Source organism: Halyomorpha halys, unplaced genomic scaffold, assembly GCF_000696795.3.
Source record: "Halyomorpha halys isolate HHAL.00 unplaced genomic scaffold, Hhal_1.1 Scaffold15.1, whole genome shotgun sequence".
In the NCBI taxonomy this organism is placed as follows: domain Eukaryota; kingdom Metazoa; phylum Arthropoda; class Insecta; order Hemiptera; family Pentatomidae; genus Halyomorpha; species Halyomorpha halys.
In genome coordinates this window covers 1912319-1935825 of record NW_027108914.1, presented here as the reverse complement: position 1 = coordinate 1935825, position 23507 = coordinate 1912319, and the positions used below count along the sequence as shown (strand labels likewise).

The window sequence follows — 23507 nt, the reverse complement described above, 5'->3', positions numbered from 1 at the left end:
ATAGCAACCTCTCTCTATCTTATCTTGGGTATAGTTCTTGTTATTTTCTGGTATTGTTCATAAGTTTTTTTGTAATATCAAAGAATTTATATTATTGATGATAATTAAGTTTTGCTTGGGCCGATCATTCCATTCAACAACTAAATGCAAGGAATTGCACTCAATGCAATACTGGCCAATCTTTAATATAAACATTATTTTAATGAATAATTTTCCTACAATAAATTTTGACATAAGGTGGAAACATCACTTATCTTCCCGTGGATTCGATTACAATAGTCCATCTCGTTTCCTCACTGTGTCATTCGCTTGACCATGCTCGTCACCGTCCGGGCAGGATGGACCATTGTCAGGGTGATTTGTGGTCATCAGCTGCAACTCCTTCAGTATCTGTGGTCCACCCACGAAGCTCTGTCATTAAAAATTCATTTTTCAATCACCTACCGCGGAGCAGGAACAAACCCGTTAAAAATGAAATATGGCTCTATAATCTCCCACTACCTGTTCCCACCTGATAAACTGCCCATTTTTCACAATATTGATCCCAACCTATTGGCTTACATCAGAGCCCATTGTGTGCTTGTATCCGTAGCCAATATTATTTTGTAATTTTTTTATGATTGTTTTCCCGATTTCAAACAGTTCATTATGATTTACGTTTGGAAATTGGTATGGATTATTTGTTTGAATTCATTCATCATAATAAATCCGCATAATATGATAAATTCATATTTTACTATTTACAAAAAATGACAGATTTTGACCGTTTGTAGTAAATTTTTTCCGAATGCCACCTGGGCAGAGTTAAATCAATTTAGGAAGATAAATTAAAATAAAACATTCTTCATTTTTTTCTTCTTCATTATGAGATTCTTCTTATAATGTATCAAGATTTGTATGATTCCAAAAGGTAAACAACCCTTTGTCTTAATAATACTAATTATTAGAATTTTTAATTCTTTCTTATCATGCTCTTTTTGTAAGAAAATGTCCTTTTCTAATCTAAAAATACAGATGAGAAGATAGTTGGGGTGTGCGGTTAGAATATAACACAAATAAGATGAAATAACTTATTTAATGATGCCAAAGTTTCGGCAAAATTTCTAGCCTTCATCTGGGCTAACAACAAAGAAAAAGATAACCAATGAATACAAAAAGTAAAATATAAACATAATATTAAACCACCCAATTTGGAAAATAATTTTTTGAAAAATGTAACGTTCATAGTTTATAAAATAAAAAACTATATTTATATTTTCATGCTACAAAGTTACATATGGTCTTCTCTGACACTATCAATTAAAAAACATGAAATACCTGACTCCCCCTTTTTCTCATTCGTACGCTGTTTCAATCTGAAAAGTGATTACCTCTATGTTTATTGTTTATTTTTATCAATTTTCTTAATATCTCCCTTTTACATAACACCTATACCATAACTTCACTACACTATAGTGAACTTTATTTATAAGTTAATGTATACTTCCTTATATTGTTATTATTAAATCTTTTTTATATATTTTATAAAGAAAACAATTGTTTTGAAATGTCTTTATTTTAATGTATTGTTAATTCTAAAATGTTTGTATCTTGTATTTTCATTTAGCCCTGACGAAGTCCTACAATGTGGGGCGAAACGTTGGTTAACAACGAATAGTTCTCTTTTACTATTTTATACCTATATTTACCGCCACCCGAACTATCTTCCTACAATCTTCTTCATACGGTCAGCTATCTTCTTCCAATATAAATCGTTTTAGTAATATATTTATTTTTAATTATATCGTAACAATTTACACCTTTAGAATAATAGTGATCAAATGTAGGCACACATGAGTTCTCTCGTTCGACGTCACTTAAAGGGGTCCAGGGCTGCGCAACCCCAAGCATCAATTATACATGTTTTAATTCCAGCCCCCGGTATAGGCCGTGCCTTAATCAGTACACCACTCGCTACGGACTCCCGGTTTTAACAATTATTGAGGACTTAACTTTTTGCTTAGGGTTGTTTTTTTTCAACCGCTCCACCCTCTGATCGCGCCCGGAGGGACGGCAAAAAATAAATCTTAGGGCTTATCTGTCGTGTTTAATGGAGAGCAATTCCATCGGAATCGTTTGTTCTCAAACGTATCCGATCATTTAGGAGAGTCTCGAGTTATCTTCCCGTTATGCTACTCAGATTGAGTTTTTGAATAAGTTAAATTCCTCCCCCCCCCCTCATCCCCTCACTAATGAGCCTAGTAATGTTTTTTATTAAGTTACATTTCATAGCCACTTCATAAAAACATCTGTCCCCTTATTCTTAGCCAGGATTTTATCAATTTAATCGCTTGGAAATTTGGGATAAACGTTATATTCAAGAGTTTGTTTATCTGGATTGGTGTATGTATTCTATAATATTAGATATATCAGCACTATAGATATATTCCAGTATATTCGGATTATATTTCACATCACAGTATTTTTAGTAAATAATAATTTAGTACTGTTCTTTAAAGTTTAATTCAACTTGAATAAGTCACTATTGGTGTCATTATTGTATTTCTTTTTCTTTTTTAAATCTATGAAGATCTATAAATAAAATCATTTCCAAACATTTCTTCCCCTTTAAAATAAAAATTAGCTTTTTTATATATATATATATATATATTGACCGCCATCCGGACTATCTTCTTCAAATACAATAATTTATATTTATTTATTATTTTTCTGGATAAATTATCAGTTAGTATTTCTTTATGTATTTTCTACAAAACCTAAATGGTGATTAATTATCTTTGAGTTAAAATTATTAAATTAATATAAAAATAATTAAGGAGGCTTAACTGCCTAAATTTTGTCATTAAAGATTTGAAAAATAAAATATAATGAGCTAAAATAGTAAATTAATCATCGGAAACATCTTTATTTAATTATAACAATAAAAAATGTATCTTCAAACCGTATCATAAATTATTGTTGGCCTAAATTAAGCCAAAATAAAAATTAATTTATATATTATATTTTTGAGTTTTTATATTTTATATAAACCAACCACTCCCACCCTTTTTCATCTTACCTTTAAAAGAATAGTTATCAAAAGTACTTATACCTAGTATATTGATCGATGTACTATTTTTCACTATCTCACAAGAGGAAAATATAACACCAAAATTAATATATGGCAATCCTTCCTGCCAACTATAGATCAATTTAGTGACGAACCTATATCACCTTTAAAACGGGGAGAGGAGACTTAAGTTAAAATATTAGCTAAATCGAGAAACATTGAAAAAGTGGCTGAAATTAGAAAATCACGTAAAAATTACATGAATCTGAACTTTTATTTTTACATGAACCATAGAAAGTTAAATGGACCAATTAAATATTAATGTAGCCTAACTTATTCATGATTTTTTTTCAATGAAATGGCTTTGAAATTGTGGAGAAAATCTCATTTGAAATCAATTACTAACGAATTATATTATAAATTTATCAAGTACATCACACTACTTCTCTTACGAAATATGGAGACTTCCAGTTTTTTTATCCAGCCCGAACGGACAATCTCGGAATGTTGATCCTCTTACAGTCTACTCCAGAACCTGATCAGAGCCTGGAGGGCACCTGAGAGTATTAAGTCATATGTCATGGAGTATACCTGGTCATTATAGATATGAGGCAACTCAGGAACCCCGGGCTCTATCAGATAAAACCTGGATAAAGATCGAGCCTGGAGTCGCCAAGGTACAGTTCCTCCTATTTATAAGTTCTGTGTATTGATCAAAGCTGCAACTGACTTTGGACTTAAAAAAAAAAAATATCCCAAAAGCACCAGTTGAGATTCATGATTCACTTCTAAAATAGATTAGCCACTGTATCAGTGGCTACCATATAATTAAGTTATGTGGTATAACGTGGTGTACCATGGGGTAGGTATATCGTGTACCATATAAGTAAGTTTGATAGTCCTTTTCTAATTTAATTATATTTAGATAATGGAGAAGATACCTCTCTTGCTCTAATCCTAAATATAAGTAACAAGTTTTGGGAATTCCAGCCATTTTTATGGTTTAAGGCAACAAAAACCAATGTCGAAATAAAATTGAAAAGATAAAATGTTTTTAGGGATTCATATTTTGTTTTGGTTTATTCGCTTGTTATATTCTCTTCTGAAATGAATTGCTTCTGAAAGCTCTCCTCCTTCTGTATCTTAGCATTTTTAGGAGCCATAATCCAGTATATTATTTTTTAGTTTTAGTACTATATTTTAGTATTGATTTGAACTTATTATTGAACTCTAACGTAAAAGATCTCGCTTAATTTAACAGGCTGAGAATAATAATAATTTTTTTTTGGAAAATTTATCTTTTCATTATAATTGATGTTATATGTTTTGCATTTATTCAGTTTTATTAATTAAATATTAGAGATAACAGTTCAAAAACTTGAAGAAATAAAGAATTTTGAAAATAAAAAACAAAAACAGTTGTTGAGTTGCTTCCCGTCCACTTTACACGCCACTATCCCTGATGAAGACCTGAAACTCAGGTCGAAACGTCGGCATAAAATAAATAAATATTGTTTTGTTTATTTATGTTGTTCTTTGCTGACCGCACCCCCCGATAAACTTCTTCAAGCATTAATCTACGGTCAACTATCTACCAGTTGCTTCCCGTCCCCTTTACACGCCACTATCCCTGATGAAGACCTGAAACTCAGGTCGAAACGTCGGCATAAAATAAATAAATATTGTTTTGTTTATTTATGTTGTTCTTTGCTGACCGCACCCCCCGATAAACTTCTTCAAGAAAAAACAGTTATTGTATTGAAATAACTTCTTTTGACCCACTCTTCGCCAAACTATTTTTATATAAAAGTTGCAAATCTTTTCACAGCACCGGAAAAAAAGAATATATATATTTATTAACTCTATTAAATATATATATACATATAAATAAGAATACTGATATTTGATAAGAATAACAGCACCCTATAATCACACCCTTACAATATTTTACCAGTCACATATCATAATAAATAACATTTGTGAGAAATATTAAAATTAACTGAATAATAAAAAAAAGCGTATAGATACAACAAGAAAATAAATAAGTTTCAAATTATTGATTTATGTTGTGGAATAGTCTATAATTATCGCATTAAAATGCTTTTAACAATCAGCTTAAAATATATTATGGTGTCAGAGCTCATAATGTATACTTTACTATCTCCAAGATTTACAGTTGTTAGGCTGAGATTTATGGAGTTAAAAATTACTGAATGTTTTAGAATGGAATTCTCAGAAAATCTCTCATTGAATCATTGAATTTTACATAATACATTAGATATAAATGTGAGTACAAATTGTATACTGTGAATATTTATTATATTCAAATATATATATGTATCTTTCGTTCAAAGAGGTATTTATTACTCGTCTGAACATACAGATTTTAGTTTTTCCTAGATTTTATTTTAACCAGAGGTGAATTTAGAAATTGTGACGGTAGTTAGAAAAAGGGCCTTCGTTCGAAAAACAAATTCGAAGAATACACCGGGTTAAATTTTATAAATATTATAACAATAAATTATTATTGAATATTATTTAATTATATAAATTATTAGCCCTAGTACTGATATTCGAAACTGTGTAACACAGGGTATGAAAAAGATTTTATTTTAAGTTGATAGTTGGTTTCATATTGTTAAATGTTAATGATCGAAAAACCTTTTTTCATGGATTGCAAAAAATAAATAGTAAATAAAATATAAAAATAAATTTTTTCCTAACGTTTTCCATCCTTTGAGCGATTATAGTCTGTCTCTCTTTTGATTTTCTTTATACTCTCGCTTTTCAGGATCGAATAATTAACGTTAAACACCTTAAAATTATTTCTCTAACACATGAGATCGTTTTGACAAGTGAAGACTTACAGTGAACTACCTCTTTTATTGATAAAACTAAAGAAAAATACCTAAATAATTTATATGGACTCCCAGGAAGGAAGTTTGAAAACTAACTTAACAGTTGCTCTATAGAAAGACTGATTGTTGAATATAAAAACACAGTTATTACTCAATGATTTATAATTTGAAACATGTATTAATTACATCACTAAATTACAAATAATAAAATATTTGTTCTCTCCTCTTTTCTTACCGGTTCAGCAGGAAATTAGCTTCTCTATTGCCCAAATAAAGATTTTTTTTATAATTTAATTGTCCATAATAAATGAAAGGAGCACCAAAAATATTCCGGGTGGTGTATGATTTTCGAAATATGAAAACTAAAAATTTGTAAATATTCAGTATAATAGACCCATTTCAATATTTTACGCACATATTTAGCCGCCATTTTGAAACACAGTTATGTTAGTTACGAGTTCCGCAGATCGTCTCAGCATGACCAGTGATTTGGGTACTTAAACTGAAAAAATAAATAAACCGATTTATTAGTTTGGAAGAAAAATCGCAGACGATGACGAGAAGGTAAATCTTTTTTTAAATTTTAGCCGATTATAAAAGTTCATTATTAAAAATGACTAACCAAAATTTCAAATATATAAAGCGTAACTACCTACGCACACAGCGTGCTAAAAACATTATTTAAACATATAAAACATTTTAAACTACTAAATTAATATATATACTTACGAGTTCCAAGACAGGTCTGACTCACCTGTTATCCTGAGGGTACCTCGTATGGGACTGAACGCGTTACAGAACCACAATGTACGTCCTTGGCAACTCAGGTACTTAGGTCAGTTCTGTAAAAAGCTTCCTCGGATACCGTTAGAATCCGGCAATGAAGAGGAAAAAAAGAACAAAAAAGTAAAAAAGGCAAAAGGCCTGTTTTTACCTAGTTGACAATAAAGCTCTTGGCCGGTCTCCATTTGGCATTCATTCGGCGTTTGTTGACCTCCACCGAACAACGGGCAACTCTAGCTAGGTTACTTTGTTTATCTGGGAACCACTGGCTGTCCAATAATTTACTTTCTATAATGAAAATATCCATCCTTTTTTTAAATAATAAAGAAGTGCCAAATACAATAGGAAAAAGAAAAAAGTTGCATTAATTTAAAAACAAAACTTTTGAAGAGAGAAAAAAAAAATATACTATGTTATGTTTAAAAATACTGACTTTGAAGGACCAATGCATAAATATTTTATCGATTTAAGCGTTTAAATAGATTTTTTTAAGTCATTATATTTATAATTAAAATTTAATCTTTAGTATTATTAACAGTTAGCTCCATTATACATATTTACATATTATTTTCGATACCTCAATTTCGACATTCTGAAATCACTTTTTCTTCTGTTGCGTATCCATAATGTTCAAAGTCCAATATTTTGTTATAGGAACTTGAAATATCAATCGTAACCAATTTAAAAAAAAAAATGAATAAATTTCCCAAGACTTTTAAACGGACTACGAACTATTTCATCTGGACAAAGGTATCGATTATATGCTTATATTATAAACTTATAACGGATTCCGATATTTCACTAAGATTGTATTTTCTGCTCAATTAATCTTTGTACTATTTGGGAAAATAAATCCATAGAAATTAAAATTATAAATATGTTTAATTTAATTTTAGAATCATGAAAATGAAGTTATATTTATAACAGCTTTAAAGAAATAAAAAATATTACTGTATATTCTTAGATAAAAATCTAACTCTAAACTCTAGTTTAATGTCCTCAACTTTTATCAAGCCACTTCGTGCCTTACTGCGAAGATTATATGCTTAAGTAATTTAAGCATATAATCTTATATGCATAAAATAAATTGAGGCATAAAATAAATAAATATGGTTTTGTTTATTTATGTTGTTCTTTGCTGACCGCACCCCCCGACAAACTTCTTCAAGCATTAATCTACGGTCAACTATCTACACATCATTAAGTAATTTAAAATCATTATTTAAATATGTGTATTGAATTTTAATAGAGCCTTAAAAAAAATTGATAATATTTATTTTAAAAACAATTTTAATTAAATTATTTTTCTTAATACCAAGGAAATTGAACTTCTTGGTTTTTAATCATTTTTCAAATAAATATTTGTATTCATTTAATAAATATAATTTCTAATTAGACTTTTCTAAAATTAGATTATATATATATAATTTCAAATGAAACTTCTTTATTATTTATTTGAAGCTAATTGCATTGAACAATATAATGGTTCCAGTTACACGTATGTTGTAATCATAAATAACGTACAATTCACCTGTTATTCGATTTTGACGTATGTGAAAATGTGAATAAATTACTGCTATTGTCATTTATATCAATAAACAACAAACAAGGTGAAAATAGATTTTCAGGATTTAACCATTGTAAAATATATTTATCATTATTTTTTTTAATACACAACAATTCTCTTCAACTCGACTTAAGTATAGTTACAAAATTATTACATCATTATAAATAATTATTACAAAATGTAATATTAATTTTAAATAGATCAGTCCCCAAATCTACTACTAATGATAGTCCCTATTAGTTCTATATTTACTTTGATACTCATTCTGTAGTGTTTAAATAGGGCATTGTAAATCACACGCAACACGCTACGAGATGTGTTTGATGATGTTAATTTTATATAGCGATTTATAAATGCAATAAACGATTTTGTTTCCTCTGATACAAAGTAGAAATTGGTAGATATAAATATTTTCTTAGCCAGCTTATAATCAAACTATGAGTTATTATAAGTTCCTTTCTTGGCTCCTCACGAAAGTTTCACCGATCCTATCCCGCAGTCGCTTGATTTATACCGGCTATCACTGGTTATCACGAGCCGGTACCCCGGACAGGACCTGGGTTTCACGTGTGTGTCGGTGTAATCTTCACGAGATACCGGACCGAAGAACCCGGGTATAAATCCTCGAGCGACGGATGCGATGATTACCACCGAGGCTCTGAGGTCCCTCGAGATCGGAACGTATAATTAGGAAGGTGGGGTCCACACCCCCTCCTCTAGATCCCCCCCCCTGAACAGTATATATTACACCCGGGATAGAGCAATAAATTATAAAACGCCTGTATTATATATTAACTGATAATGAACTGAGCTCGAGCTATGATAAATGACTTTATCTTTGAGAGTTGGAGTGGGGGTACTGCTCAGACCATGCACCCAGTCTCTTTCGATATTTTATTAAGGCATATATTTCTTTTTAATCCATTTAACACTGCATTTGTTGTATCTGTGACATGTAATTTTGTTCTTTTTGCTCATTTATTACCAAAAAATAAAAATAATTAATAATTTTTAAAATAATACTTCAACGGAAATTATTTTATTGTATAAAATTACTAATGCATTATCTGAACAATAAAAGGACGAGAATGGGTTAGTGTCACTTATCAATCAAAAGTTTATTTATGCATATAATTAAATCAATTATCAAATATCTGAATAATAAAAATATATATTAGTGCTAATAAAAGGTGAATTTTTAAAAATATATTTGGTTATTACGATTTGCTATAAAATTGTCATATATTTATATAAAGTCTGATTATTATCGAAATTAACTAAGTTAAATTTACTTTAAATAAATAATTCGTTAGAAAAAAATAAAAAAGGAGGACAAAGAAACAAATTTGATGTTAAAACAGATGGAAACCATTAGTCATATATTGAAAAATCAATATCATAAATAATTATAAAATTTATCTTATATTTATATACTATTATTTAGTTATATTATATTATAAACATAATCCATATAATGTAAATAATAATAATTTTTTTTTGGAAAATTTATCTTTAACTAAATTAATTAATTTAAATGATAACAAACCTTTTACAACCAAAATATATAGTAATTATTACCATCGGTCATGTATTGAACAATTTTTTTTTAATACTTAAATAAGTATTATCTACTTGTACTTATAGTGAACTAAAAATCTATTTTATATAATATATTCTGTTGTATTTATAACTACTGAAATTTAATTCAAGTGCTGAAAACTATATAAAAACAAAAATATATCATATCCCACAATGTGCCCCCTCAAAGTACTTTACCCCAAACTGTAATAAATTGTTAACCGTATCTTTTCTAATAATGCCCCAATATTTCTTTCCTTTTTTTTTTTTTTGTTTTAATTTATTACATAGTTTCATTCCCTTTCAAACGCGATAGATATTTTGGCAGATGTATAAGTTAAAAACTAATGAATAGGTTTCCATGGAAACCAGCGCTAGTTCTAATACATTTACACTTTTTTTTTTTCGTTTCTTCAATTGTGAGATTGCTATTCAAATGATTACTATTATTTTTTAAAAGTTATACTTTTTAAGTAATTCAAAAACAAAGTTTTAATTTTCTTTTAGTTACTTTGCTGATTTTTCTTCGGAAGAATTATGTACTGAGATATTAAAGAAAATTGATGATTTTAGACAAATTTTTTCAAGACGTTTTGAATGTTCAATTACGCTCGTTGGAGGGACTCATATACACGTCCATGATTCTCGTAAAAGAATAAATCCGTTGAAAAAAAGGTATACAATAATTTTGCCCGATTGCATTACATGTCTTATCTAACTTGTAAGAAAAGTAACAAGCAACAATATGTCCACATTTTTATTAAATTTATAGAGCCTTAACTTTAGTCTAATATACTATAAGTCTAATATGCAAGAGTAGCAGGGTTGAAGAGTGCTTGATCATTTAAAATTAATAAGAAAAATATATTTATTATTTATTTAGCTAGCTACTCTCTTATCAGTTCTATAAATATTAATACAGTGCTTATAAATGCACAATATTTCATTTTAATTATTTTGATTTTATAAATTAATGAAATTATTATAATTATGATTCCAATTACAAAAGAAATTAATAAAACTCTGTTAATAGAACTCTGATTAGTTCTGTAGATGAACAATTTAGAAAGTATATCGTTATTATTATTTTAGATAATATTTTTTTATATTATTTCAAATTTATCCACAATCTTTATATATGATTACGTTTAAACACGTAATATCAATTTATTTTTAGATTTATTACTTTTCATCGGATTTATTAGGAAGCTGGTAACAATGAGAGCTCCCAACAATATGTTGCAGAGCACGTCGGCATTGTATCAACACGGACTGTGGTCCGATGAAATACTGGACCCTCCTTCATCACGTCCGTCCTGCCGATCGTTACTCCTCCACGAAATATATAACTTTTATCTTCGAGGCACCTCCACCTGGGGGACTGTTCGAGAGGGCTGGTCTCGGGTTTAGGGGAAGTGGGAGCAACAATGCAGAGGGTCTGTAGGGATAGTTGCTTGAAAATAATGGGAACACCATTTATTTTCCTAATTTTTAATCTCAACCAATGCGAAATATGCTGATAATAATAATATTAATTTACAATTTTACTTAAATAATAAATTGGATTTATATTAGTAAGGGACAAAAAAAGAAATATTCAATAAACCAGAAGTAATTTACAATATAAAATTCGAAACTATGATCAATTATAACATTCAAAAGGTAGAACATAGGGATTTCACAACATATTGGAAACTATAATAATTACAACATATATAAGAATATTTTTGGTAGCCAAATGTGTAGTGAGAATATCCTTCCTCCATCCAGCATCCATTGAACAACGCCATCTGGTAACGGAGGGGTGGGGTGCGTACCCCTATCTGTCGGAGCATAGCTGAACTACACAGTCCACCCTCCACCCACCGAGGACCGGAAACATTAGAAACTTTAATTTTTTATTTGAATGAATATTTAGTTTTCAATTATACTATGTTCAATGCAATCCTACAATTTTGCTGCTTAATGAAATAAGTATGTTTTCTGAAATGGTGGAATTTCTTAAGTATTTAAAGCTGTAGTTTTATTTAAATATTTGATATAATTTATTTATCTTCAAATAAAAACCAATGAAAAATATAGAATATGTTATTCATATTCATATAACCTATAAAATGTTATTATCATAGACAATATTCATTATTCATTTTGACGAAAACAAATTTCATTACGGTAAATCTGTATATATTTATATATTATTCTTTACTGTGTTAGTAAAAATAAAATATTTATAAAGATTGTATGATTATAATATCGTTCTGCAACATACAGGAGACATGGGCGTACCCAGACTATCAAAATTAGGAAGGGGAAAGCAATAGTCAATCAGGTTGTGATATTTCATCACGGAAAAGGCAAATGAAACCAACATTTTAAGAAAATTGCAAATATTAAATTATATACTGGAAGATTATTGATTGACCGTGTGTAAAGATGAAAGGAATATGGTCCGGATGCGGTCAAAAAAACTCAAATAGTAGAATTATACTATTTTATTGAGCCAACCCCACGTTTTTTTTTTTTTTTACCCCTGACGAAGCACTGCAACGTGGGGCGAAACGTTGGCTCAATAAAATAGTATAATTCTACTATTTGAGTTTTTTTGACCGCACCCGGACCATATTCCTTTCAACATTAAATTATATAAGTTGTCGCAGTGAACTTTTAGTTATTTCAATTAATATTTGCCTGAAATTTAATTTTTATTGAATATAAAATTAATAATTTTATTTCACTTCAGGGGGGCAGCTGCCCACGATACAGGAGAAAAGTTGTGGAACACAATAAAGTTTGTATTCATTCACATTTAGGAAGATTTACCTTTATGCATTAAATCTCACTATTTTCGGTGAAATAAGGTATCATTGTAATCTGTTCTATTTAAATTTTTTACATTTTATTTATAAGTAAATGATTATGAAACACTTTTCTCACACTCTCTTTTCTTTTTTATTTTCTTAGGGGGTTAGTGGGATTTGCGGTTCCATTGTATCTCAACTAAGTATACATTTAACAGTAAACGCCTCCCCTTAGCTGTGACATTTTTTCTCATCACGTAACTAACCGTCTAAAGCCCGGTTGCATCAGTCTCCAGTAAAACTAATATTTCTAACTTAAGTTAGTCCAAGAGTTTAGTAAAACTCTGGTAACATAACAACCTGATTCTGGTCCACAGTTTTGTTAACAAGGTTACCTGGAACTAAGATAACTGCTGAACTCCTCAATACCTATAGTTAGTAATTTTGGGTCCAATTAAATTTAAATTTGATTGAACAGCAACTTTCAACAATCGAAATTGCTAAAAAAAATTCTTCATCCGTTTACTGTAAAAAATGCTTTGGTCGAGTAATTTTTTTTTTATTATTGCCTGAGCAACTAATTCTTTGAAATATTTGTCGTCTGTGAAATAGTCTATCTCGATCTAATCAATTTCATTAAATTTGGAAATAAAGAGAATGATACAATACGCCTTTGCTAGATAACAGATCCAACTGGAATTATGAAAGATTCCCTGTATGGTTACCTACTTAAACCTAGATTTGCTTTAAATCTCAGTTTAACCGGCTATCATTGACCGATAAGGTTTTCCCCAAGATTTGGACGTTAATTTTTTGATGTAAAATGTGAGATTTAAAATATCGTAGATTAAACTGTAATGGCGCAACCAGCCCTTAGTACTTTTTTCTTATCAGTGTTAATTTTATTTGTTTACACCATGTTTGTGTTTCACGAAAAAAAAAAAATTGCTACAAATAAAATATGTTATGATGCAATTCAATAAATTTTGGGAAATTGGTATCAATAAATTGGGAAAAATGGGCTGGAAATATCTGCCCTGCACTATATTTTTTCATTAAAAAATTTTTGTCCCGGTGTAATACAGCGAAAGTAGAACTAGATAAAATTACATAAAACTGTAGAAATAAATAAAATTGACGTGTTATAAATGTTTATAAAACTAACTAAAAAGCCATTGTCTACTTACCTCGAAGATATGGCCTGCGAAAAATATGGAAAAATAAGCTCTAGAGCAGACCGGAGCCCGGAACTGCGGCGCGGGAAATCCCGCGGATTTTTGGCGGTTTTCTCCCACCGACTTCCTGTGCTATTCGGTCTTCCGCTCCCGCCAGAATGGAACCCTGTGTTATTTATATAAATAGCAAGGCCTGGATGAAGGATATGGGAGCCTGTGGATTTATAAGATGGGTCCCTCAACCATTACTATTCATTATGCACTTAGTTCGGCCGCTTTCTGCTTCTATTCTTCATGGCTCGGGAGATGGATTGCACTCTGGCCGGCAATAATGGAAACACGGATGTGTGTAAGTGTTTTATTCACATTGATGACTAGGTGTGAATGTCAAGTTTCACTTAATCTTACTTAATATTTTATAAAGTGCAATGCTTCGTACACTTTACTTAAGTTAACAATAACATCATATTAAATTTTGACATTGGAAATAATGTTTATTGCTCGCAGATTATTAATATCAAAACTATTAATGTTTAATATTTATCAGCCTTTTTTGATGAAACTATCATGTAATATTCATGAAGCCTATTAGAAAAAATCACTTGAAAGACTTAACTGCCGGTTTTTCATATTCGTGTTATCGCAATAATAATCGCAAGTATAGTGAAATTACATTAAACATTTTTGGGCAGCGAACCTGCTCACCACAACAATACCTCAGTTTATTTATAAAAATAAAAAATAAATCTGTAATAAAAATAAACCGCAAAAACCACTACTTTGTAAAATCGTCAGGTGTCTGCACCCCTTTGTAGCCACTACTTTGTAAGGAAGTACTGTTACTAAACCAACGGTTGAGCAAGGAGGTGATTTAGTCAGAATCACGCTCGATCGCCATTTCATGAGCCTGCGTGGACCCCGGAGGGCTCCAGAACCCAAAGCTACCCACCCCCACTCAGTTTAGTAAAAGGCTTTAATTGGAGAGCTCTTAATAACTTTGTATGACGGGCTACACTTCTTCTTTATATTTGTATTTTGTATTATATTATACTCGTTTTGAGCAAATATTTCAATTGTGATATATATATATGACCGTCGCTCTCTGGGGGTCATAGTGGGGCGGGTCCTGCTGAAAACGATGGCCTTTTTTTGTTTTATGATCTTCTCTCGTGAGGTTGTGACATATTGTACGTCGACCAATCTACTCACTATAATTGTTGGTTTGAAAAGTCAGATAAGTAAGGCTATCACGGAGGGCGGGAGTGGAGGGTTTCACTTTATTCTTTTAAATTCTTTAATCATTTTTAATTTAGAAAATGATAAAGTAAAGGATGGAAAACAAAATAGTGGAGTGTTCTAGTCTAGAATGAAAAAAAAAAAATCAAATATTCAAATAAGTACAAAGATAAAAAAATGTTGTTCCTTTAAATATTTAATATTTCCGGAATAATTGAATTCATTTAGCTAAATTATTTAAATTATTTGTCGTAATACAATTTAGATTCCAGCTTTAAACTAACAGAATACAATACTTGAAATACTGCTTATAACAAAAAATCTCATCTATTCGACATAGTTTAAATGAATACGCAATTAGTCAAAGATTATAACGAATTGATTTAAAGTTTAAATTTGAAATTAATTAATATCAAGCTTCCTTTTTCTTGCCTAACAATTCTTAATAATAAAACCCACAGAAACATTTTTTCCTTTTAGAACAAGACAATGCTAGAAAAAGATTTTCAACTTGATGTTATTGAATAAGTGCACAGTTATCTTCCAAGAAGTTCCCGAAAGCGCCCATAATTTAAGAAGAAGAATGTTATTCCTGGAAATATATACGGAATACATAGCAGTACTAGAAGAAGGGTGTTTTCTAAAGGATCTTTCCGGGCAATTGAACCAGAAGAATAAATCCTGAGGGGTCTTCGAACTGCATTGAAGCATGGTCGACCGCCGGCGGCGGATGCATTACAATGCTTATGACACATGTGGGTTATATTTTAAAAAAGTTATATTTTCTTAAAAATGTGCTAGAAAATGTTATAGTTGTAAAATAGGAATTTATTAGCTAATGAATCAATTCGTATCTGCAAAAATGGTATGCATTACATAAATAAAATAATGTGTAAAAGAAATTGGTCAAAAAAATAATAATATTTATGTATCAATATAGTTTGAGAAATATTTGGCAAAAGGTGGGGCTTAAAAATACTGGAAAATAATTTCTATCTAATTTTATTTATACACAATTAAATGACCTATGAGGGATTTTTTAGAATATACAAACAAATATTTCAGGCTTTTATTGTATTATTTAGGGTTTCTCTACCCCAATTGAGAAAACACGATCATTTTTGGACAAATGCTCTAAATCATTAGGGTAACTACTTTAATTTATTTTATAGATTTATTATTATTGCATTAAAGGCCCAATTTAACATGTTTTTATTCGATTATTTATGGAGTTTGAGGAATAAAACTGTTTCATACCTAATCTAATTTTACTTTCCATCATACCTATACGCAGTTTCTGGAACTCAGAAGGCTGACTTTTCTATTATCCTCTTGACAAAACATTCATTCAGAAAAATCCGTAGAATAATTAATAAAATTCTTTAGGGACAATCGAATTTATATTGTACAGCTCTAGGTTTTCAAAGGCACGATGGTTTCTACTCGCGATCACAATGAAATACGTTTTAATATAAAGTATCATTATTATGGTTCATTGATGACTTTCATTGGATAGAATGATTTTTCAATATATTTTTGATAAGAGTATTGAAGAACACCTCATGAGAATGTTAAGGAAGTGTGAACCGACGTGAGATATTAATAACAAGAGATTCCAGTTGAAAAAATACATTCCTGCAATAGAAACTATAGCGTCATATTTACTCTGAATTACATTGGCTGACCCAAAACTAAGCAGTCAAAATTCCTAATTCACAAAAATGAATAAAAAACCTGACACTAAAGGTTTTCAGAAACAATGGTGGACATATCGCTGGTTTTCTTGGTTTCCGTACACATCTGTGATAAAAAATGTTTTTTATTTTATTATGAAATGGTCAGTTTCCAAAGATATTTTAGGGATTTCTTTCTCTCTTGTGGTCGCTCTATAGATTGTCCCAAAAGCTAGTAGGATGTTCAAAGATTAACCACAGCCATTGGTACGATCTATAGGATTTCGTGTACCAACTAATTTTTTTGTTGTTGTAATGAGAGTATACAAGAGCTTATGAGTACATTGTTTTAGATATGAAGATTTTATTGTTGGCAAACAAATTTACAACATTTTACTTCTTAAAATTGATATTTATTTGTTTACTGATATCATCACGGCTAATCATCAATGATACGAATACTCCTGTAAATTTGTTTAATTCCGAGTACTAAATACTTCAAAATTCACAACAAATACTAAAATAAGGAAATTAAACATACCGTGCTAACTGAACTAAGCTAAGATATCCCTGGGCTTACTCTAGTAAAAAATTATACCGAACTTACCGCTTGATGATTGAATAGGCTAGGCCGTTACGTAGAAGTATAGACATTAGCGTAATGGCGGGCGATTAGGGCTCTATCCTCGGCTCTCCTCGTGGGCTTGTTACCCTGATTGAATATAGACTCTATTACTTGGGCCTCAAGGCGGTAACTCGTGAGTGTAATTTGGCAAAGTTGCCGGTTGGTCGAACCCATTTTTGACTTGGCAGGTTGGTATTTGCCTTATTTATTGGTAAGAGGAACTCCTCCCTGTCACGATCTAGTTCTTGCATCTTGTCGTGTCCTCTGGCTTAGGTTTCTTCTTATGGGAAGATCTGGATCGGTGAGTGCTTTGAAAGAGAAGAAAGCAAGTGGGTCCTGAAGGATCGTCCTGCCACGCAGTGAAACAAACTATGGGATGTACCGGACAAGGAAGGAATGAACATTCATTAATATCTCAAATTATGCTTATACTATACAGTTGCTTCTAGTGTATTAGTAGTGTGAAATAGTAGCCTATTAAAATTCACTATTTAAAAGGGCGATAGAGGTGATATAAAAGGTCCTGAAAATGCGTTAAAATTACCACATAATAATAAAAGTAAAATATAAAATAAAATAAAATAGATAATAATAATAATGAAATCGATAGTATTTATTTAATAAAAGTAAATAACATATATTTATTTTTCCTTACACTTATATTAATTCAGTCCTTAAGAAATAACTGTATTGACAAAATTTAATCTATGGTTTAAGTATATTAAAGTTCACAAAAGAACATCAACAATTAATGAATGTATAAATGATAGTAGAATAAAATATTGGGCAATGGTTATAATAAATAATAGTCGAAAAAAAATAAGTTAAGAAAATTTCCATCTAATAACATACTACCAATATGAGATTAACAATCATCCTAAAATATTTTGCAAATAGGATAGAATTTATACATGTTTACACACCTGTATCTGCAAAGAAATATTTTAAATATTATATATACAAAATACCATAAAATTATGCAACAAATTACTGTAAAATAATAATATTACCCAATAATTAACAATCTACAAGGAATCATAAGTCAAATTATGAAGATAAAATTAATATATTAAATAAATATAATGATAAAACAAGTTAAATAATATTCACAATAGCAAATAATAGGCAATAAGTAGATATAGGACTTAAATAGCAGAAAAAAACTGTAAACAACTAAGGTATAGAAAATTAATATTAAATAAGTAAAATGGATTTGGATAGCTAAAGAGAAGATAATGCAAAATAGAAACAATAAAACTGAATACAAAAATGAAAACTGAACAAGTAGGTTCCTATTTATCAAAAAATTAAAATTTCTTGGAAATTGAAAAGAAGTAGCGTAAAGCAAGGTAAAGTCTTAATTTTGTCTTCCTCTTGTTGTGTGTTTCAACGAGTCTCTAACGATATTCTGTAATTTTTAAACAACTATGGACTATGTTTGGAAGAAGAAAAAAAAATTATTTGTAATTTTTATTACAAAATAAATCAAATTGAAGTTATTTTTTATAGTAATTCTAAAACTTTAATATCAATGTATTATTACACTATGTATAATATTGAATGTTCCAACATATTACGCATCCTCATTTTTTAATTTCATAAATAAATTATTATTTCATATTTTGATATGAATAATTTTAGATTTGTTTATTACAATTATAACTTTAATCTGTTTTTCTTGCAATTTATTTGAAAAAAAGATTCAATTTTTTCAAGATCTGTTATTATTACGCCTTATAATACAATTTCTAGTCAGTTTAATTCTATAAGTCATATAAAATAAAAATTTCTAAATTAAAAAAAATATATATGAATTATCCCTCTAAGGAAGAACTTTATATAGACCATTATTGTTTAGTCAAAAATACTGTTTCCATTTATTGTTACTTATAATTATATATGTGCCTACTTATAAAATATTAACATAATTATAACTGATAAATTGAATAACAAAGAATTGGTGCACAATATTTTAAATACGATAATGGTTAAAAGTCGCTTTAGTGATATCTATTCAAATTAAGTGGAGATGGTTTTTTTTTTTTTTGTAATGGTGTTTGGATATTTCTGATGCTTTGGTGGAGATATGTGCATGGCATGTTGGATTTTGAGGTAAATTTATATCAATTGACACAAATATGTGTTAATTAATAATAATTGAATTAATTAACTAAAGCCTGCTCCTGTCTAACTCCATATTTGTTTTGTTTTTTTCCAGGAACGCAGTTGCATGAAAGAAATATATAATTAAGAATTCGATTGGACTGCTTTGGGACGAACTCCTCGCTGGGTGTATACTCTCTGACAAAACCAAAAAAGAATATATATATATAAACAATTTTATTACTGGAACTCAAATGTTCGCCATCATCCGCCGTGTAAATCCAAAGATAGAGAAACCGATGTGTTGTAATATATTTAAATCATGGCGAGAACTATTTTCTTATGATTTTGAAATTGTACATTCAATGTATCGATATTACCTAAAGTGTTTATATTATTGATATATAAATATAAATATATAAATATTATATATATAAGTATAGGCTCGATTGTGCCATTTCATTATTAAGATTATTATTATTTTTTTTTTTTTTGGTAAATGTTTATAATTTTAAAGTTTAAATTTTATTTTGTTTGTACAGAATGAAAATTATTATGTGCAATAATTTTGTTTAATGGTCTCTGTAAATTTGGCCAGTGTAATATAGATTTATATAAATATAAAACTTTAAGTGATCGACAGTTTTTTTTCTGTCTAATGGAAACGAATATACGTAATTGTATTAGTCCTGATAAAGTATACTTCATCTATAGTTGTAATATTATATAAATATTTGCTAAGATTATTTAAAATTTAAAAAAAAAATTATAAATATAGTATTTAAAAGAGATGAAATTGTTTAACCATGCCATATGAGATCTCTGTTGTGTAGTGCAGTTTAGGTGACATTAGTGTAGAAAGCTAGATCACAAAAAGAAAATAGATTGTAAAGAAATATTCATACATTTTTTTTTTATAATTTTAATGTGGGATTGTAAAAGTTGTAGGTTCAACAAAAACAAGATTAGAATGAAAAAAAAAATGTATATTGAAATTATAAGTCAGGAATAATATTGTGCTAAAATAAATATTGTTTGCAGTAATGTGATAGCTGTTTTTTGTTCTTGTTTATTGTTTTCATTTATGTTGAATTTAAACAATATTTTTATCATCGGCATTGGGACTTAATTTGTATTTTAGTTTTTTTTTTTGAATATTTTTGCCATACTATAAAAGATTATGTACAGCGTAACAAATGACTATTGTATTTGTAACCTTAAAAAAAAAAGACCATATCTTCTATTTCCTTAAGAATCTGCATAACATTACCGTCCAGTGGTATACTACGACATTTTGTCTAATGAATGTATAAGACTCATCCTGATCAATATTGTATACAATTATTCTTGAAAAAACAAACAACAAAAATGGATCAGTCCTTAATGCTGTTTGTTGTTGTTTCTTATATGTCTTATTGTTTTAAATGTTCTTTTCTAAAAGAATAATTGGTCGGCTATGTGTCATTATTGAAAAGGGATTGTATGTAAGTGCTGTATTTAATGTTTATAGGTTATATTTAAATGTGAACGCATAAAACATAAAAAAAAAATAAAAAAAAATAATATTTTTATTTGTTAATTTTGTTAACGCTTTTAAATGTTGCTCAAAAAATTACAAAATACATTGTGTATACCATTTGAAAGTGTAGTAGAAACCTATAAATGTATTTGGTATCCTATTGTGTGTGCGTGTTCAGTGTGTTCTGTAATTTATTTTAAATAAATTTAAATATTGTACAAGTTGTTTGATTTACTACTTCATTACATTATATCCTAAATAGTTAGTTACCATCAATTAATTTCTGTTTAGTATCAATATGAAAAATAAACAAATTGTAGATTTGTCCAATCGTCCCATTAATAAATAAATTAAAAAACACTAGTGAATAATTTCTAATAAACTTAAAATAACAAATGCTTAAGTTGGGTTGATTTTGGTTTAAATTCATATTAAAAAAAAAATCAACTTTTATATTATTTTATTTCTAGAGAATATGAATATTAATTTTTAATATATATATATATGCTTTCTTTCTTTTAACTATTTACAAATATGGTTTTTAATTTTCTCTTATGTGTTTTTAACTATTGATCTCTTAGTGTTTATAATTAATTTTAGAAAGTGGCGGAAAGTCTGCTAACGTATCCATAAAATTTTATTTCATTCATACTCTCAGAGATATGAGGTATAAATATTACACTTTTTTGTCTTATGCAAGTGAATCAAAAAAAGTCCAACACACTTTTGACCCCTAAAAGTTCAATCAAATTATTCATTCAGAAGCTAAAATAGTCTAAAGCTAAAACAGCGAAACTTTTTTTTGGGACCTACTGAAAAATCGCTGATTGATTGTGTATTAATAAATGGAATATGGTCCGGGTGCTGTCAAATAAAACTCCAATAGTAATAAGTATTTTAATTGAGCCAACGTTTCCCCACGTTGCAGGACTTCGTCAGAGCTAAAAAAGTACAAACACTTAAGAGGAGAAGGTCGGGGGGTGCGGTCAGCTGAAAAAACAAATAAACAAAATAATTGTTTATTTGTGCCGAAGTTCCGACCTAATTTTCAGGTCTTATTCAGGGCTATAAATACTAAAAGACAGCGACCACCATTCAGAGAAAAAAAAATAATAAAAAAAAAAAAAAATAAAAATAAATTAAATTAAATAAATAATAGACAAACAAATTTGGAAATGTACATAACAATGAAACGAAAATATAAACTAGTTTATTATATTTCGGAAACTTCGGCACAAATAAATAATTTTTTTGTTTATTTGTGTTTTTTCTGCTGAGCGCATCCCCTTCCCCCCCCCCGGCCATGTTCTCCTCTTATTTATAATAGAATAATTCCTTTATTCTTGATTTTACTCTCATCCCATTTTTCATCTCTTACTTTGTACTTTCTAATATATTTCTTATTTTTATCTGTTACTATTTCCGTTTCATTTATTTTTTATAACCTTTTATTGTTCTTATTTAATTTTTACGTTTCATTTTATACGTTACTAATTTTACTTTTTTATTTATGTTCAGTGTTTGTATCTCTTTTAGTCCTGAAGAAGCCCTTCAACGTGGGGCGAAAGGTTAGCTCAATTAAAATAGTTATTGTTATTTGAGTTTTATTTTAGTGCACCCGGACCATATTCCATTTATGAATTTTTTTTAATTCTTAGACTTAAATTTATTTCTTAAATTACCAAATCAAATTTATGCTACAGCTAAATAATAAAAAGTCGGAAAAGGTAAGTCGAAGTTCATATTAAATTGTAAAATTAACTAGTTATAATTATAATTTAAAAAAGTATAAACTGGATGGTTTATTGAAATTTTTCAATACAACAATAAGAACAGATTCAGTTTTTTTACGAATTCGCCATTTTACTTCCTAGGTTACCAACATAGAGTATCAGGAATTAAATTATTTTATTTTATTTTTTTAACCTTTCTTCAAGTGACCTTTCTATAAGAAATTTTTAAAAAAATCAGTATAAACTAAATAGATATTAATCAATTAAACTAAGTCTAAGAATAGTCATTAAATAATAAATAAGTTGGGAATTACTTTGGACTGTTATGTCCCTAGGACTGGAACCAACAGCATATTTATCTGATCCACGAATACACTTATCAATAGAGTGGTAAATAAACGTTATAACATTAATCATAGAATAAAGGTATTATTAAGTGAAGGTAGGGTGCTTTCAAATGGCTTGAGTTTTCCCAACTGATATAAATTACGATGTATATATTTGTATGTTTTAATAATAAACTGACCAGTACTAAAATTTTCCCCAAATACTGCGTTTGTTTCAGTTTCAAGAATAACATAATATTAACTTATAAGTGGTTCTGTTCCATTTTAATCATTTACATTCAGTAATATTGTTGCATATAAAGATTTAATAAATTTATTTACTAACTAGAGTATTAGTGTAAAATACACTAAAAATCCTAAAATAAATGGAAGTTTAGAATCAGTTTAGACTAGTAGTGAAAGAACTAGTTCTAAGTAATTAAAACAAATAATATCTTGGACCATCTAAAAATACTGTGAAGTA

At 28.9% G+C, this 23507-nt stretch overlaps 1 protein-coding gene across 2 annotated transcripts in view; it reads left to right on the top strand.

Moving 5' to 3' along the window:
• LOC106679886 (homeotic protein ultrabithorax) overlaps window positions 1-21172 on the top strand; it is a 453404-nt gene extending 432232 nt beyond the window's left edge. The window contains exon 5 of one of the 2 annotated variants that reach the window (XM_067047190.1): window positions 19561-21172. The gene's annotated coding sequence lies outside the window, so the exon portion shown is untranslated. The remainder of the gene's footprint in view (window positions 1-19560) is intronic. The other variant, XM_067047191.1, reaches the window with a different exon arrangement.
• Window positions 21173-23507: the final 2335 nt, after the last annotated feature.